Below are 6,000 nucleotides of genomic sequence, written 5' to 3'. Positions count from 1 at the left end.
AAAGAAATGGGTGAATCACACATGGCTGCCAGCTTCTTTGGGGATCTGCTGTCTTAGACAGTTTGTTTATAGACCCTTAGTTTTCAATGTTATTTCAAAAACAGAGGGAGGCAGTCTAATGTGGTAAAGTACAGGCTAAAGAGCCTCGAGTTTGAATAATGTATTAGGTAGTGACCTTGGGCAAGGGCCTTAACTGGCTGTGTCTGCTCATTTGTAGAATGAAGATGTTAATATGAGCTCCAAGAAGCTTGTGAGGATTAACAGCTATGATGCTGTTAATCTGGACACCTGGCTGTGATAAAGCCTTGATCAGGAGTGGCCTCTGCTCTTGTTTCTCTCACCTAACGGGAGCCTAGTGAAAGCACTGAGAAACTGGGCAGATAGCTTCATTCACCTTTCCAGTTGAAGACGCTGAAATTGAGAGAGGCTGATTTGCTAAAAGCATATAAGCTAATGGGTAGATGAGCTGAAGTGAGAAGCTGTGTCATTTGCAATTTAGTCCTGTGCCTTCATTCCTGCTCCACGTTGGTGCTGATTTCGATAATGGCTAAGATTGATGCTCCCTGGAGTTTAAAGGGGTAGAGACTGGAATCATTTCAGCTGTCCATGCACACTGTCACCCAGTGACTTTCCTGTGATTGTTGATTTCTATCGTTGATTACGTTTTTCTTCAGCGTTTGTCAGCAGGAGCCCACTCCTGCATGGTGGTAAGGGGAGACAGTGGAAAGGCCATAAGGAAGTCGCACATGGAAGAGCTTTCAAAGGGGGAACCCCTCTCTCCAACTTCCAGTAATATGTTGTAATATTACTAGAAAAAAAATCAGCTTATTGTTCAGTGACTTAACTGCTTTCATCTGCAACTGGGGGTTCTCGTGCAGAAATAATATTTCCTATCATATCCCCTTTCACATACATGTCTGGTCCCTGAAGACATGGGGAGAAGGGATGGTAGCTCTGTACAGAAAGCTCATACCTGTGGGTCAGATTTTAATTAGAATTTTAATTGGTAATTTGCAGTGGTAAGGAATCTGCCTGCCAATACAGAAGATACAGGAGACAGCAGGTTCAATCTCTGGGTAGGGAAGATCCTCTGGAGGAGGAAATGGCAACCCACTCTAGTATTCTTGCCTGGAAAATTCCATGGACAGAGGCATCTGGAGGGCTACAGTCCATGGGGTTGCAAAGAGTTGGACATGACTGAGCGCACACACAGTGGAAAAAGTATGACCAAGAATATATTATACCAGGATCCAGAAAAGTATAAAGGAAGAATGTTTTTGAGAATAGCCCCTCATTGTTGGTTCAGTTTTTCTTATAAAGAAGCGGACTTAATCTTCATAGATGACCTTTCCACTTTCAGGTACAGATGGCCCCCAACTTCATATCTTTCAATTCAGCATTGTTAACCTTCTCAATTGAGCAATTTAAAATATATGTACCCAGGATATTGTTGGATGCTTACAGGTGATCCTAGAAGGTAGAAAGTCAACATTTAGCCTGGGGTGCAATTAATATAAATGCAGAGTAGGTGTGGTCAGTCTCTTGAAGAGATCAGAAAGCTCTCAGGGTTTGAGAAATCTTCCTGGGGAGGGAGAGGAGACATGTCCTTGTTGTAGGGTGTGAATGGCCTTTCAAATCCCCTTCACCTGGGAAATGCAGGAACAGTGGGTGGGATTGAGGATACAGAGATGAAAGAGTAAAGGTACAAATACCTGACCCCCCCAGAGGCTGACCCCGCAGAACCACCCCAGGTATCCCAAAAGGCGCTTACTTGCTGGGCAGCCTTCAGGACAGAAGAACATTAGTGGCAAAGCAAAGCTTCTTCTGCCAGGCCTCTGGAAATTCACAAAGCATGAGAGATGATTTCTTGAGTGGCTATGATAGACAGGAACTATTTGTTGAAAAGTGTAGTCACTCAGTCCTATCTGACTCTTTGCGACCCCATGGACTGTAGCCTGCCAGGCTCTTCATTCCATGGAATTCTCCAGGCAAGAATATTGAAGTGGGTTGCCATTTCCTTCTCCAAGGGATCCTCCTGACCCAGGGATTGAACCTGAGTCTTGTGCTTTGCGAGTAGATTCTGTACTGTCTGAGCCACTAGGGCAGACCCATTTGTTGAATACATTTGGTAAATGTATCAAAAATGCCTGGAAAAGTTAGGGCTTCCCTGGTGGCTCAGACAGTAAAGCGTCTGCCCGCAATGCGGGAGACCTGGGTTCTATCCCTGGGTCAGGAAGATCCCCTGGAGAAGGAAATGGCAACCCACTCCGGTACTCTTGCCTAGAAAGTTCCATGGACTGAGGAGACTGGTAGGCTATAGTCCATGGGGTCACAAAGAGTCGGACACGACTGAGCTTTCTCAGAATTAAGGTTAGGGATACTGGAGGCAAAGAGCAATTGGCCAAGATGGCGATAGTCGGGCTGTATCGCCCACAGCCCCTTGCTCTTGCCCCACGTTTTGTAAATACATGGTTATGTAACAGCTGAGATCATTTATAGCACTGCGTATGTGCAATGCTCTGTATAAGCACCACCTGAAAAGCTCTAATAGGCTAGTAGTCCAGTTGAGTAGAGTTCAGTAGCTTTGAGTTGGGCTGCATTATGACTATATCTGCTGGGTCAACCACCAGAGAACACATTGTGAACAGTGAGATGGAGCAAGACAGATATGAATGCATGCATGCTAAGTCGCTTCAGTCATGTATGACTCGTGACCTCATGGACTGTAGCCCACCAGGCTCCTCTGTCCATGGGATTCTCCAGGCAAGTATACTGGAGTGGGTTGCCATGCCCTCCTCCAGGGAATCTTCCTGACCCAGGGACTGAACCCACTCTCTTTTGTGTCCTGATTTGGCAGGTTGATTCTTTACCAGTAATGCCACCTGGGAAGCCCAGGGATGTGAATAGTTTAGTCAAAATATTCATATACACAATTCTCCTCTATTATCAGGAATGGGTTTAAAAATCAGGAAGTCACAGGGTCTCTGGAAAAGGGGATGGGGAGGGAAAGTATCAGAAAAGAACTTTGATTGGGACCTTTATCTTTAGACACAAAGGCCCTTGAGTCTTGTCTTGGACACACCTTAGCAGGACCTGTGGGCTTGAGTTGCACTAAGTTAATCATGAGAATCTTAACACATCCCATTTTCAGATTATTAAGTTACATCTGAAAGATGAAAATGCCTAGCAAGTCCGATTACTTTTTTCCTGCCAGATTTAGGCATTTTCATCACGGCAGGGGATACCAATTAAAGGCTAGAGGGCTGCTTGTTGAGAAAAGAGAACAAAAGAGTTGACTGATTCAGTGCCAGTGTCACAGAGCCATTGAAGCCTGTGATATGCCCTTCACTTGTCCATGAACGGGGACTTCCTTGCTGGCAGGCTCGTCAGCCCACTTCCCCCTTGCACATGGTAGAGACGCCTCACTTGATGAAATGCTCTTCAAGTTTCCTAGACTCTCAGATATCACCACCAGCCTTTGCTTGTATGTATTAACCACTTGTCAGATGTTTATGATTTTGATTTATCTAGTTATGATCATCTCTCCAAAACTGGAGATCATTTCTCTTCGGAGAAAGTCTAGTACTTTTGATACTATTTTGGCAGCTACACCAGTTTTAGCTCCAATAGAGGTGTGTGAATATGGAGTCACTCTTCTCTGAGATAATCAAGTATTGGCTTGGCCTCAGCTTGGATCAGCATCTGGCTGAAGGTACAACTGCAATAATAATAGGTTCCTTCAGGCATCAGTTTGTGTGAGTCCATGAATCTGCGGACTTTGAGCTGAATGAAGAGAAAAGAAACATGTAGAGGTGAGAGGAATGGAGGGGAAATGTGGGGAGGGAAAGGGATGTGACGGTATTTGGCAAACACCTGCTCCCCCCACCAAAAAACCCTTTATCCCAGGGACACTATTATCTAGCCTGGGGTTTTGGGGAGAGGGGCTAAAAGCATGAGCTGACGAAGCTAATTTTTGTGGGGTTTTTTTGGGAGGAGGACCAAAGGGCAAATAGTATCTTCAGCAGCTTGAAGGTTTGGAATTTTGGGGGTTTGTTAAGAGGTGGCACCTGGGTCAGGAAAGGGTACAGTTCTCTGGGTAGCATACCTGAGGATCTGGTGTTGGGGTGTTGCCCTCCTCCTGCCATGGATGAGATAGACCTTGGCCAGGGATACAGGTGGGCTGCATCTGTGATAAGGGGGAAAAATTGTTTTTTAATATGCATATTATCCCATAGAGAACAAGGTATTAGGTTGGTGAAAAAGTAATTGCAGTTTGAGACTGTGAATTTTAAATTATTATAAATAGGCTCAGATACATCTTTATGAATCAAAAAATAGGAACCATTACAATCAACACATTTTTGCCAATGAGAAATAAGTTTCTTTATTCCTGTAGCATAAAAATCCATGCTTCAGGATTCAACCAACTCTTGGAAAGCATTTTCTGCCTCCTGCTGGTTGTGGAAGCATTTTTCCCTGCAAAAAGTTGTCAAGATGGTTGGCGAGAGGTTGGGTGAATATGGCAGATGAGGCAAAACTTCATAGCCCAATATATTCAACTTTTGAAGTGTTGGTTGTGTGTCTTGTGGTCAGGCATTGCCATGGAGAAGAATTGGGCTCTTTCTGTTGATCAGAGATGGCTGCAAGTGTTGCAGTTTTCGGTGCATCTCATCAATTTGTTGAGCATGCTTCTCATATTATGGTTTTGCCAGGATTCAGAAAGCTGTAGTAGATCATTCGGGCAGCAGACCACCAGACAGTGACCATGACCTTTTTTTGGTGCAAGTTTGGCTTTGGAAAGTGCTTTGGAGCTTCTTCTTGGTCCAACTACTGAGCTGGTTAATGCTGGTTGTCATATAATATCCACTTGTCGTCACATGTCACAATCCGATGGAGAAATGGTTCCTTGTTGTTGTGTAAAATAAGAGAAGATGACACTTTAAAATGATTTTTTTGATTTGTGGTCAGCTCATGAGGCACCCCGGAGAAGGCAATGGCACCCCACTCCAGTACTCTTGCCTGGAAAACCCCATGGATGGAGGAGCCTGGTAGGCTGCAGTCCATGAGGTCACTTGGAGGAGCCTGGTAGGCTGCAGTCCATGAGGTCACTAAGAGTCGGACACGACTAAGCGACTTCACTTTCAGTTTTCACTTTCATGCATTGGAGAAGGAAATGGCAACCCACTCCAGTGTTCTTGCCTGGAGAATCCCAGGGACGGGGGAGCCTGGTGGGCTGCTGTCTATGGGGTCACACAGAGTCGGACATGACTGAAGCGACTTAGCAGCAGCAGCAGCATGAGGCACCCACTTATCAAACTTTTTCACCTTTCAAATTTGTTTCAAATGCTGAACGACCGCAGAATGGTCGATGTTGTGTTCTTTGGCAACTTCTCGTGTAGTTATTGGTCGTTGTCGGTTTCTGATGGCTAGCCACTATGCTCCTCGTCTTCAAGGCTCTCGTCTCCTTTGCAAAACTTCTTGAACCACCACTGTACTGTACATTCGTTAGCTGTTCCTGGGCCAAAAGTGTTGATGTTGTGAGTTGTCTCTACTGCTTTATGACCCATTTTGAACTTGAATAAGAAAATCAGCTTGAGTTTGCTTTTTGTAGAACATTTCCCTAGTCTAAAATAAATATAAAATAAATAATAAGTAATAAGTCATTAGCAAAAGAACATAAAGTGAGAAATGTGCATTAAAATGATGAATAGCAATCACTTTTATTTAAGAATGTATTCCAATATCAAACAGCAAAGTTCAGCAATGCAAAACCTTAATTACCTTTGTACTAATGTAATATTTATAAATAGTTCATTAATGTTTGGGGAAAAGAGCATGAAGTTTTCAGCTACCAGGTAAATAGAACATTTTCCATTCTTATCAATTTACAGTGTTTTTACACACGTCATTTACCCTGTCGTATATAGGTGTTGACATTGCTTAATGAAGGTGAATGTGTTAAAAGATGGTGGTGGTTCTCAGACTGGTTCTCTGAATTCT

General features: G+C 43.9%; 1 pseudogene; it reads right to left on the bottom strand.

Annotated features, from left to right (window-relative positions):
• The window catches only part of LOC108636770, a 33,910-nt pseudogene continuing 31,558 nt past the window's right edge, over positions 3,649-6,000 (bottom strand).

This window comes from Capra hircus, chromosome 9 (genome assembly GCF_001704415.2).
Source record: "Capra hircus breed San Clemente chromosome 9, ASM170441v1, whole genome shotgun sequence".
Lineage (NCBI taxonomy): Eukaryota > Metazoa > Chordata > Mammalia > Artiodactyla > Bovidae > Capra > Capra hircus.
The sequence above is the reverse complement of the archived record's forward strand: the minus strand, read 5'-3'. Positions and strand labels throughout refer to the sequence as shown.